The sequence below is a fragment of the Halichoerus grypus genome, chromosome X (assembly GCF_964656455.1).
Source record: "Halichoerus grypus chromosome X, mHalGry1.hap1.1, whole genome shotgun sequence".
In the NCBI taxonomy this organism is placed as follows: Eukaryota; Metazoa; Chordata; class Mammalia; order Carnivora; family Phocidae; genus Halichoerus; species Halichoerus grypus.
Window position 1 is genome coordinate 19,441,824 of NC_135727.1, and position 12,624 is coordinate 19,454,447.

Genomic DNA, 12,624 nt, shown 5'->3' on the forward strand with positions numbered 1-12,624 from the left:
TCCACTTGACAAAATTTAGAGGTAGGGTTTCACATTTTGGACTTTTAACAATTTGAGCCTTATTTAATAACTACATTGAAATGTGTAATGTGGGCGCCTGGGTGGCTCAGTTGGTTAAGCGACTGCCTTCGGCTCAGGTCATGATCCTGGAGTCCCGGGATCGAGTCCCGCATCGGGCTCCCTGCTCGGCAGGGAGCCTGCTTCTCCCTCTGACCCTCCCCCATCTCATGTGCTCTCTCTCTCTCATTCTCTCTGTCTCAAATAAATAAATAAAATCTTTAAAAAAAAAAAAAAGAAATGTGTAATGTGTATAAATGTATGAAGTGCAAGGACAAATTGATCCAGTTACCTGAATTTCTTTCAATTATCTGAATATTGGGAACGAAAGGGAATGATTTTGGTAATTTCAGAAGCTCACCATCCAGGGATAGAAAGATTTTGATTCAAGCTGCTAGACTCTGGACTGATATTTGGAAGGACGACGTTCAGGGGTCCCTTTTTTTAAAAACATGTAAAAACATATGTGATACCTCAAATCTCCTCTTTACTCTCTGTGGGTATCAAATTGGAAATCAGGACATAATAGTTCTTGCAGATGTTGCATCCTCACTATTGTTCCAGCAAAGTATCTCGAGAAAAACCTATAGAATCAGTTCTCGGTCAAGGAGCATTAAGCCTTTGGGGGCTTGCACAGGACTCTACCATAGTATCACTTATAACAAAAACTAGTGTCTAAGACTCAGCCTGGCTGAATTTTCTTGCTAGCTTTACTTCCTGATGCTACTGAGGGGAATAGAGCCACAGAGGAGGTGGGTGGAAGCAGATGCTGCTTAAGTGGTTTCCTGCTTATAATATTTCTTTACATGTGTGCTTACTCACTTCGAAATATTTGCATTTAGGTACCAAAAGCATCGAGCTCATTACCTCTTGCCCTCACTGATGAGTTAGAGAACTGAGAGAGGTAAATGCAGCTCAGACAATGTCATTCCCATGTCGAGGTAGGAGTCAAAAGATGGAACGTTAAGAGGTTTCCTCTTGGTTCCAGTTGTGCTGCCTGCCTAAATTGTTCCAAAATTCCCCTGGGGATCTTTACAGTTGGACGTAAGGCGAAGGCTCTCAGAACCCTGCATGCCCTTACTCCCAACCTCCTTGGTGGTGACGGACACACTGCTTTTGGCACCAGTCATCCCATAATGATAGTTTTGTGTTGCCATTGGGAACATGAAGACTGGGGAGTTTCTTAGGAGAGATTCTTTGGGAGACTGGGCTCTTTGTAATGAAGTCAGGTAACTTCTTTGTACTCTCCAGAGTGCAGGTTTTAGCCACAGGAGAACCCTTCCTGTGTTACCATGAAATGATGCTGAACAACCAGTCGGGGTGATACTTTCCCCCTCTGAATTAACTTTTTAGGATGGATTGAATTGACCCCTTGTTCTTTAATTTGTAGGCTCCTCAAGAAAACAGTTCTAGTCAAAGGTGGCAGTTAAAACCGGAAAAAAACTGGCAGTTGAGACCAAATAGGAAGTGACTATGCCATCAGCTCGCACTGAGGAAAAGGAAGTCGTTGCCAGGACCTCTAAGAAAGGCAGTTGTGTAAAATTACCACGCTTCAACTTGCTTGCTGGGGTTCTGTCACCCTGTGGTAAAAGCTCCCATAGTCTTGTTGCTGCTGTTCTCAAGAGGACATGAACAGAGCAGGGTAGTAACAGGCAGCCCTTGCAGGATGATTATCAGGGACTACCAGAAGTTTCTGCGGGCAGAAACTCAACACTGTGGACAAGCAAAGCTTCCACCCTACTCATTTTTTTTTTCCTGTGCCAAATGGAAAGTTTAAGATTAGTAAAAAGTCAGTATGTTATCCCATGAGGCCCACCACAAGGGTCCAACTGTAGACTGTAGCAGGGGGGTTTTGCTGAGAAATAGAAGACAGGATGTCTTTTTATACTTGCACTTGGGCTCCAGAGACAGCCGAGGCCACACCACCCTTCCCTTTTTTCTTTTCTTTCTCCTCCATTCTTTTCTTTCTCACATATTTCTTGAGTACAGTGCTAGGAACTGTGCTAAGTGCTGGGAATACAAAGAAATGCAAGGAGTGTGCTTTCTTGCAGGAGAACACCATAAAAAACAAGGAACACTCAGAGTGATACATGATTATCATAGCACTACGTTTAAAAATGCTACAGCAACAGGCACCAGAGAGAAATACATTTGAGCTGTGTAGATCCTGGAAGGCTTCACAGAAGAGGTGACATTTGAACTAAGCCTTGAAAAGTGGGTAGGAGGTAGCCAGGAAAAGTCATGGGAGAGGGAGTAGAGAGAGCATTCCAGATAGAAAGAACAGCACAAACAAATGCCTAAGCCAGGCATGCGTATCCCCCATCACCTGATGATCCAGTTGAAATCTACATACTGTGCTCCATTTTGTAGAGATTCTGATTTTATAGATCTGAGGCGGAGAAAGGGCATGTGTGTTTTATTAAAAAAACAAACAACAACAAAAAACCCCCCAAAAACAGGGCGCCTGGGTGGCTCAGTCAGTTGAGCATACAACTCTTGGTTTCGGCTCAGGTCATGATCTCATGGGTTGTGGGATGGAGCCCTGTGACGAGTCTGCCTGAAAGATTCTCTTCCTCTGCCCCCCCATAAATAAACAAATCTTAAAAAAAAAGAACAACTCCTTGGGTGATTATGATGTGTCCCTCTTGGTTATGAATCACTAGCTTAGAGAAATGACAAGCTTTCTTGGAGGACTAGCTGGTAGTTTGGTTTAACAGGCAAAAATACAGAGTACATGAGGCATCCTAGTAATGAGGTTGGAAGGGGAAGTGAGGGGCAGATGGTGAGCCTTGTGTGCCTTGTTAAAGACTTTGGACTTGATCCTGTAAGCTCCTAGGAGTACTGAGTGGTTTTAAGGAAGAGAGGAATTTGCTCCAGATTGGTATGTTCAAAAAACAAAAACAAAACGCCTCTCTGGTTAGTACATAAAGGATAGATTTGATATGGGAGAGGCTGGAGGCAGAGGGACCTATTAAGAGGCCATTAGGAGGCCATTGTAATAGTACAGGAGAAGGACGGAGTTAAATTTATGGCTATGAGAATGAAGAAGGGGATAGATTCCAGAAGCAATTTGGGGGTGGAATCAACAGCATTCAATTGATTGGAAGTGGCCAGGACCAGGAGAGGTTTAAATTGCCAGAGACCTCTAGCTTAGGGAAATGGGTAAATGTCGATGCCTGGAGCTGAGCCAGGGAATATGGGAGGAGGACCAGGTTTGGGGAAAAGATAAGGAGTTCAGTTTGGATGCACTGAGTTTGAAGTGTCTGTCCGATACGCAAGCGCAGATGTCCAGAAGCTAGTTAAAAATAACAAGAGGGCAGATTGCAAATATAGATTGAGAATTGCAGAGAAGAATCCTTTGTAACCTGATGGCAAAGTCATCAATAAAGGACATAAAAAATAGAAAGCAAGTTGGAACCGTTCACTTCCTATTTAGAGAGTCACTTCTTGAATAATTGTCCCATGTTTTGGTCCAGTGAGAGGCTGCCTGTGCCCACTGACTTCATATCTATCTGCAGAAAGCATACCATTTTCTTCAAAGTAGTGATTATTAATCTCATCTCTATAATATTATATCTCTAAATATTTCTGCTGTGTCCCTGCATACATAGATTGCCCTTTCAGTGCGCGATAATGACAGCCAAGAAAAGAGTGGAGTAAAGGACAGGAGTGACGTGAAGAGATCTGAATGCTACGTTCCCAGGTTTTCTGGGATGGTTTTCTTGCATGCAACTGTAAAATAGATTATTGTGCACCAGAGCAGTTTGTATTATATTTCCCCTCCTACACTCAAAAGAAAATGAGGTGGGAGATGACATGCATGCCTGGTTTCATGAAGCCAACTTAGTGTCTTCTACAGTGGAAAGAAAAACAGGAAGAATTTATTGCAATCTAAAGCACAGATTACTGGCAAAGCCATGTTATTTGCCTGCTGTGAAAGTGCACAGCAACTTTAGTTAATATTTCTCCCAATTTTTCAGAACCATTCATACTATTCTGGTTCTCCCATTCTTTCTGTGCTATTGACCTTTTATGAAACTTCACACATCCCTGTAGTTTACCATATGTGAAGGTAAGCATTCAAGTGGCTAAATGCCAACTTGAAATTAACATAGATAAATCATGCTTTTCATATAAATTGGGAAAATAGCGGTAGACATTTACAATCTGAAATCATGAAAGCAGATACAAACAGATTATATTCTAAATGTTTTGTACAATGCATTTTATTATGTGTTTGGGTTTTTCTCAGGTGTTGCAAGAAACTGAAACATACCAGCTCTTAAATTTTAATGTTACTTTTGCATCTGACAATATACAGATTCCTGCTATGCAAATATAGAGAAATGAGTGCTTACTATGTTGTGAAGGATGAATTTAGTTCATGAAATATATACTAAAAAAAAAGATATTTTCTTATTTTTTTCCAGACCCTCAAAGCATAAAAAGGTTATTGCTGTATGGAAAGGTCATTTATATGAACAATAACAGATGAAACGGTGTCTGGGTTGTAAAATGTTGAGTTATTGAATATGTTTCCTAGTAAAAAAGTAAGGTATTCCATGTGAGTATGCATAACAACACACTTCAGTATTGCTCTTCCACTCCAGTTCTGCACCTAGTAAATGAGATATAAAGTAATTCTTTCGTTGTCCTTTTTAAAGCAGGAGCCCAAGCCCAACTTGTATTAATGTAACTAGAAAATTAGGTAATTATAAGAGCTATCATTCATGTAATGCTTGCTCTGTGTCGGGCATGGTTGCAATTTACATATATTTCCATGTCATTTTCACCACAACTCCATGGGCTTGGTACTACTATCATATCATTCCCATTTTATAGGTGACAAAACTGAGGCACAGAGAGACAAAGTATCTCATCCAAGGTAGGATTGCCAGATAAAATATAGGATGCCCAGTTAAACTTGAATTTTATTTTTTTAAAAGATTTCATTTATTTATTTGACAGCGAGAGCACAAGCAGGGGTAGCAGCAGAGGGAGAGGGAGAAGCAGGCTCCCTGCTGAGCAGGGAGCCCAATGTGGGGCTTGATCCCAAGTCCCCAGGATCATGACCTGAGCCAAAGGCAGACGCTCAACCCACTGAGCCACCTAGGCTCCCCCTAAACTTGGATTTTAGATAAGTGATGAATAATCCTGCATGAGACATACTTATACTGAAAAACATTATCTAAAATTCAAATTTAACTGGCTGTCCTGTATTTTTACTTGCTCAATCTGACAACTCTTCAAGCCAAGGTCATTTAGTTCTTAAGGAGTAGAGCTGGAATTTGAACCAAGGGAGTGTGACATCAGAATTTATGCTTTTAACCACTATGCTTCTACTGATTATAAGAAATGGAGGGTAGAGAGCTTCATTTTCTCTATGTGGAATATTGAAAAAAATCATGACTAATGAATACCTCATGGGCAAGATCACAGGTCTACAAGTTTGAATTTCTTTTAATTTACTCTGATTGTTAATATCATTTGGGTGCAGCATTTTTAGTGAGAATTTTTGTTCTAAAAGTAAAAAGATCTGTAACATTTTGAACTAATTTTTCCTTCCGTGCTCTCCAATAGTAGAGGTTAAAGAAAAATTGTGCTTCACTATAACGAATGGAATTAACTGATAAGTACTGTTGTTCAAAACACATTTTTCTTCCTTCACAAAGCAGCTTTGTGTTGTTTGTAAAGAGTAAGGGCTTTCCTTCAGGAAGAGCTTTCTAAAAGAAAAATATAAGATCTGTTTACTCACACCATTTTCTTCTTACTTTGAAATTTTTACTCTAAAACAGGCTAAGGGGCATCTACTTTTTGAAAGGTAGTACAATTTAATGGGGACAAAATAAACACGGGCTTTGGAGCCAGACAGACCTTATTAGCTTTGTGAACTTGATGTCTGAGCCTCCTTTTCTTCATCTGCAAAATGGGAGTTATTAATGCCTCCTTCGAATGCTGACAGGAAGGATTAAATGAAATGATGAACATAAACTGCTCTACTGTGCTGTCTGGTACAGAACTGACCGTTCATGAAGAGTGGCACTTCCCATCCCCTGTCCATTTGCCTCCTCCCCAGAGCCTCCACTGTGCTCAGCAACCCCTGTGAATCTTTGAAAATCTAACGCTTCTTTACGAAACCATCTTCACTTGCTCAGAAGTTACATAGCAATCAGGGGTCGAGTCAGTTGGAATCCTAAAAATCCTTGCAATTAATCTCTAAGGGCAGAAACCACACTGTAGGGGCGCCTGGGTGGCTCAGTCAGTTGGGCAACAGACTCTAAAGTGCCTAAAATGTTTTCCTTCATTCCGTGATTTTTTTTTTTTTTTGAATCCCTAACATGTTTAGGTTACAACAAAAAATTACAGTGTGATTTTTTTTAAAAGATTTTATTTATTTATTTAGAAAGACTGAGAACACAAGCAGGGGGAGGGGCAGAGGGAGATGGAGAGAATCTCAAGCAGACTCCAGTGCCCCTCGAGGGTCTCCATTCTACAACCCTGAGATCACGACCTGAGCCAAAGTCAAGAGTCTGTTGCCCAACCGACTGAGCCACCCAGGCGCCCCTACAGTGTGGTTTCTGCCCTTAGAGATTAATTGCAAGGATTTTTAGGGTGTTTTTTTTTCTTTAATAATGAGAATATTCTTAGAGTTTCAGGTTAGGGTTTATATACTTTAGTCTCATGGGGAAACTCACCATGGACACCTCTGAGGGACACAGAGGGGCATAAAAAGAGATGGCAAGGGCAGGGAAATTATGTCATCAAAGCCTTTTCCTGTGTATACGTGCGTGCCTGTGCATATGCATCGGAGCAAGGAGTGGTGATATATAACGAGGGGAAAATACAAAAATAAGTGCAGTTAGGGTCAAGTACAAAGTCGCCATCAGATTAGGAAACAGGTAACATTGCTATTGAAAAAAATCTATTCTGAGGGGTGGTATATAGTGTGCTTATTAAGAACATGGACTGTGGAGGTGCTCCTGGGTGGTGTAGTCAGTTAAGCGATGGACTCTTGGTTTTGGCTCCGGTCGTGAGATTGAGCCCCACGTGTGATCATGCCCCGCGTATGATCGAGCCCCAAACATATTAGCATGAGCCAAAATAAGAATTGTACTCAAATTGTTAAGAGACCAAGAAATGGAAAATGCATTTGGCAGAAACTTTTTTAGGCCTCAGTTTCCTCATTGTAAAAGGAAGAGAATTGGGCCATCTGTAAGGTTCTTTCCAGCACTGACATTTAATGATTATATAAAAAAAATTCTTAAAAAGCAAAATCTGGAACTCTCTGAACAATTGCTTTATAGCTAAATAATAAATCTAAAGTCATAGTCAAACATGACCTTTCAGAAGGAAGGCAGCAGGGTTTCTGTGAGGGAAAATCACGTCTGACTAATCTATTAGCGCTCCTCAAGAGAGTAAATAACATATGGATGAGGAAGAACCAGGGGATATAATTTACATAGACTTAAGGGCGCCTGGGTGGCTCAGTCATTAAGCATCTGCCTTCGGCTCAGGTCATGATCCCAGGGTCCTGGGATCGAGTCCCACATCGGGCTCCCTGCTCGGCGGGAAGCCTGCTGCTCCCTCTCCCACTCCCCCTGCTTGTGTTCCCTCTCTCGCTGTGTCTCTGTCTGTCAAATAAATAAATAAAATCTTTAAAAAAAAAAAAAAAAAACCCTTGACAAGCTTCCATCCTGTTGACTTTTTTGTTGTTGTTAAATGAGTCCCTGTGGGATCCCGGGAAACATTTTGTCATGGAAGGCAAGCAAACTTACAGAATGAACTGGAGGGCAAGAGGGATGCCTGGGTGGCTCAGTCAGTTAAGCGTCTGCCTTCGGCTCAGGTTATGATCTCAGGGTCCTGGGAACGAGTCCTACATTGGGCTCCCTGCTCAGCAGGGAGCCTGCTTCTCCCTCTCCCTCCCCCTGCTTGTGCTCTCTGATAAATAAATAAAATTTAAAAAAAAAAGAAATGGAGGGTAAGAAAAAGTGGGTGCTTCTGTGGACGGAGAAGTGTCAGCGTTAAGACTCCTCTGGTCCCAGATTTATATGTGTTACAAGTGGTATAACATAAGGTATACACAGTGGTATTTCTGTGTTTGTAGCTGGCACTAAGCTCTTCTCAGTTGTGAAATGCCAAGCTGACATAGCATAAATGGCAAGAAAGTCTCTCAAAATTGGGGGAGTGGGAAAAAATGAACAGTAGATTATCTCAGCAAGGTAAAGCGTTCTACAGGAAAAAAAAAAAAAAACCCTAACTGTGTCATACAAATGATAAGACTGTTGTCATTCATGGCTCAGGGAAGAGATCTAGGAGTCACAGATATTTCTGGAACAATTTCAGCTCACTGCACCATTTTGGCCAGAAAGGTCAACAAAATTCTGTGTGTCCATAGAAAACAGACTAGAAACAGAATGATACATTATCCTGTTTTTGAAAAAAAAAATTAAGAACCTGGGGCAGGAACACAATGTTTAATTCAGGGGGCTATAAATCAAGAAAGGCAAAATGGAACCCAGGAGTTGGGCAGGCAGAACAACGGAATGAGAAGACTCAAAGTATTAGGAGTTTTTAACCCAAAAAGATAAAGATTTGAGGCAATGGCCAAAGTCCATACTAATACTGGCACTACTAATAATAACTGCTTATTTAGTACTTCCTGTGTGACTTGACATGTCCTGAATCATTCAATACCTATTACCCCTATGAGGTGGGTCCCCCTATTATCCACACTATAAAAGCATCATGAAGGGTATGTACAGAGTAAATAATGATCAAAGCTCTTTACTGGATAGAACTCAGCACAGACCTTAAAACTCAGAAGAATCAAGTTCAAGACAAACAAAAGGCAGTGAGACTCCATGCAGTGGGCAGTAAAACCTAGGGAACTCGCCACCTCAAGCAACAAGTTGAGGTGAAAACAGATTCAGGAAGGATTTAGGCTATATTTGTAGAAGATAAAACCATGATAGCTTACTAAGAGAATCTTGTGAAATGTCTTTAGCCTTTGAGGTTGTCATTAAGGAGGCCAACCACACCCTCTCCACTCCTGCTGCCAACAAGTTTCTGAGTCCTCCTATAAAAATTCGGGGCTCGATGGACCAGAAATTTGGTCAAGTGTGGCTTTTCCTTTTTAATTATGACCTAAGTAGGGGAATGGCATGTGAATTCCTTGTGGGTATTTCATGATGGTTGTACTTTAGCCTATACTTGAGCCTGTTTTCATTGATAGCCTAACATGCACTGAATCTTATTGAAAGCAAAGCTTTGCCATGTAGAAATGGAATCTTTTTTTTAAAAAAAATTACTTGCAGAAGAATAATTTGCCCGAAAGAGAGTAGGTGGAGAGTTTTCCTTTAACACCCATTCTCCAGCCAGCATTCATTTGGGGTATTTCATGCCCATTATTTCTTTAGGAAATTCCATTTCAGAGAAAATACATTTCACACAAGGAAAAACAGAAAAATAGCTTAAAAGAGTATCCCTGTATAAAAACCCTCCCATGGGGCGCCTGGTTGGTTCAGTCAGAGGAACATGCAACTCTTGATCTCGGAGTTGTGAGTTTGAGCCCCGTGTTGGGTATAGAGATTACTTAACAAAACAAAAGCAAAAACAAAAAACAAAAAACAAAAAAACAAGAAAGCCCTCCCGTGAAAACTTACACAGTATCTTCTCTGTCACACCAGTGCTCCAAAAACCCAAGGACGGAGCCATCCAGGCCTGCTCGGGGCTTCTTCTGTCTTCATGGTGTAACATGGGTAGTTTCCACAAAAGGCACCCATGTCCTCGGTTGGCTTGGTGACCTCTACCTTATTGAAATACTGTATGTGCTACAGGCACACCATGAAAAAGAAATGGGGAAGAGAAGAAAGCCTAAGAGTGAACATCTAGTTCACAGAGAACTCACCTCATCTGTGGGAAAGAAGTATGAAAAGAAAAAAGAAAACTGGAAAGCGGAGAAACAGAGAAAGGGCAAAGGACAAATGAAAAGATAGGATTGTTCTGAAGTCAATGGAAATCATTTCAAAAGCGAGAGAGGACGACATGTGGATTTCAATTCTAATATGGATAATTGGGCCATAGCAAAATGCTGAAGGTGTGTAATCCTTTGAGCTCTCCTACTTCTCACAGCAGAGTCTCTGCGCTCTGGCCACTCCCCTGACCCTGACCCTGTGTCCCCTGGCTGCCCAAAAGCCCATTTCGGCAGCTAGTGGCTGAGCCAGTACTCCCCCAGGCTGTGCCCTGGTTCTGGGCTTTTCTCACCTCTCTGGATCCAGATGTATCTGTGTTTTGCCCATTTCGTTATCCTGCTGGAGAACATCTTCATCTTAATAGAGACTACTACTTATTAAATACGGCTCTCTACTTGCAAGTGCAAGTAGAGAGAGAGATTCGGGGAGCAGCGCCCTCCCCACACCCTCAAATAACAGGTGAAAAGCCAACAGCCTTTTGTCTCCCAGGTAACCACACTGACCATAGGTTTCCTCATCTGTAGAAAGGAGACAATTAGGCCTTTTGTTTCTGTTACAGTTGACAACACTTTCACATACATTTACCTGTTGGATCCTCCCGGCCACCCTCTGAGGTTGAGGATTATTTCTCCATTCGACAGACGAGGGAACTGAAGCTCAGTGAGGTTAAGTGACTTGTCCTGGGATGATATGTGAAAGGGCCAGTGCATGAGGAGGAGGCTCACGGTTACAGAAGCCGCTCAGCCATGTGGAGGCAGTGTGATATCAAGGTTGTGCGCGTGGGCTTTGCAGTCAGACACCTAGGTGTGAATCCTGGCCTGTCCCTTATGATGTGGCATCCCTTTGGCAACTCCCTTCTCTGACTCTACATTTCTTCTTTTGGAAGATGCAGCTAAGAATGTTACGAGGATTAAATGTAACGCTGAGTGTAATGCACTTAGGACAGGGTAGAGCACGTGAGCAACAGGCAAAAGATGTGGAAGCTCCTGAAATGATGGTTAGTAGTAGTAATACTTGGCGCACATGCTAGCCCAGAACATGGAGTCCACTGGCCCAAATGTAGAGTTAGCCACTAGAGACGAGGCCATAGGCAAACAGAACCAAACATGGCTGATGCAAGGAGAGAAAGCGGAGGCTGTGTGCTCTGCATGGGGGACTGGTCAAGGCTACCCAGGACTAGGTTGCGGTTTCCTTAGAACAGCGGTTCTCAAACTTGAGCCGGGGTTAGAATCACCTGAAGGCTTTCTTAAACGACGGATGGCTGGGCCTCACTCCCAGAGTTGCTGATTCAGAAGGTCTGGGATGGGGCCTGAGAATTTGCATTTCTAATGAGTTCCTTGGTGTTGCTGATGCTGACCTCCGGAGCCCACTTTGAGAATCACTGTCTTAAAATAGAGAATCCTGTCCAGTTCTAGGCATCAGAGTTTCCTTGCTTTTGTCTCCTTTTCTCAGTAAAAATCCACTTGAAAAATGCCTCCCCTGTTCTGGCAGAAGAAAGGGAATTGCCCATCACCGGTCCAGGAGGGCCAGCATAGTGAGAGGACTACTGGAAAGCAAGGATGACGGTGTCAGTGGTGGCCCTGGCTAGAAGGCTGGGGGCAGCCTTAGAGTAGAACAAAGGTCAAAACTCAGATGGGAAAGAGTCAGAGACAGCTGTGATTACGGAACCTTTCACAGCTTGGATTTTCCCTCACAAGCTTTTTCTTACTTAAGCTTTTTATCCCTTTTATAACTACTACTATATTTGGGCTGGGGGGTGGGGGGTGGGGAGAAGGGGGGGGTGGTGGGAGAAGGATTCACTATAGTTTCTTCTTGCACTTTTCCTACTTCCTTGTTTTACTCTTTGTCAACCACAAGGCCAGTACGAACTTCTTGCAGAGCCTAAAGCAGCGTGCACAGATGATGGCAGCCTGAGCAAAAAGTTTAACAAAATTAGACATCTCTCTTAAGGCAAAATATGTGCTCTGTGCTCTGTATCATGTTACAGCAAATTCGAAAAACCAAGGGCTGGATTCCAAGTCACCGCCTGGCAGTTGTCAGTAACTAAGCCTCTGCTACCTGTTAAACACAGTTAATGAAGCAGTCTGTGTTTATAGATTAGAGGATTTGTCTTTGAAAATAGTAACCCAATAGAATAAGAAAGATGGATAGCCTTGTATTTAGATTTTGGGATTAGAAATCATCTGTCCCATGAATTCCAAGGGGGCAAAAGAGCTTGTGGCCTCACTTACCGAGAATGTCTATTTCTAGTGCAAATCTTCAGAAACTGAAACACAAATAGGAAACTCTGCTATAATTATAAGAATGTAAGTTTCTTTAGCTCTTGAGGCAGAGATACTTTAGATTAGGGATTCCATATAAGGTGTCTGGGCCTGTTCAGTGCCTTTAAGCTATCAGGTATTTGCCTGTACCAACCTGCCCACATTACATGAAAACAGGCCTCCCTCATTCTTTCAGAATTCATGGCTTCTGTCCTGAACCATTCACCCCAGCTTATCTCACATTCATTCCTAACCCTTCCTCAGTCTGTTCTCATTTCTGACCTCGTGACTCATTTTTCCTCTTACCGCCTTGCCTCACCCTGGGACCTGGCACT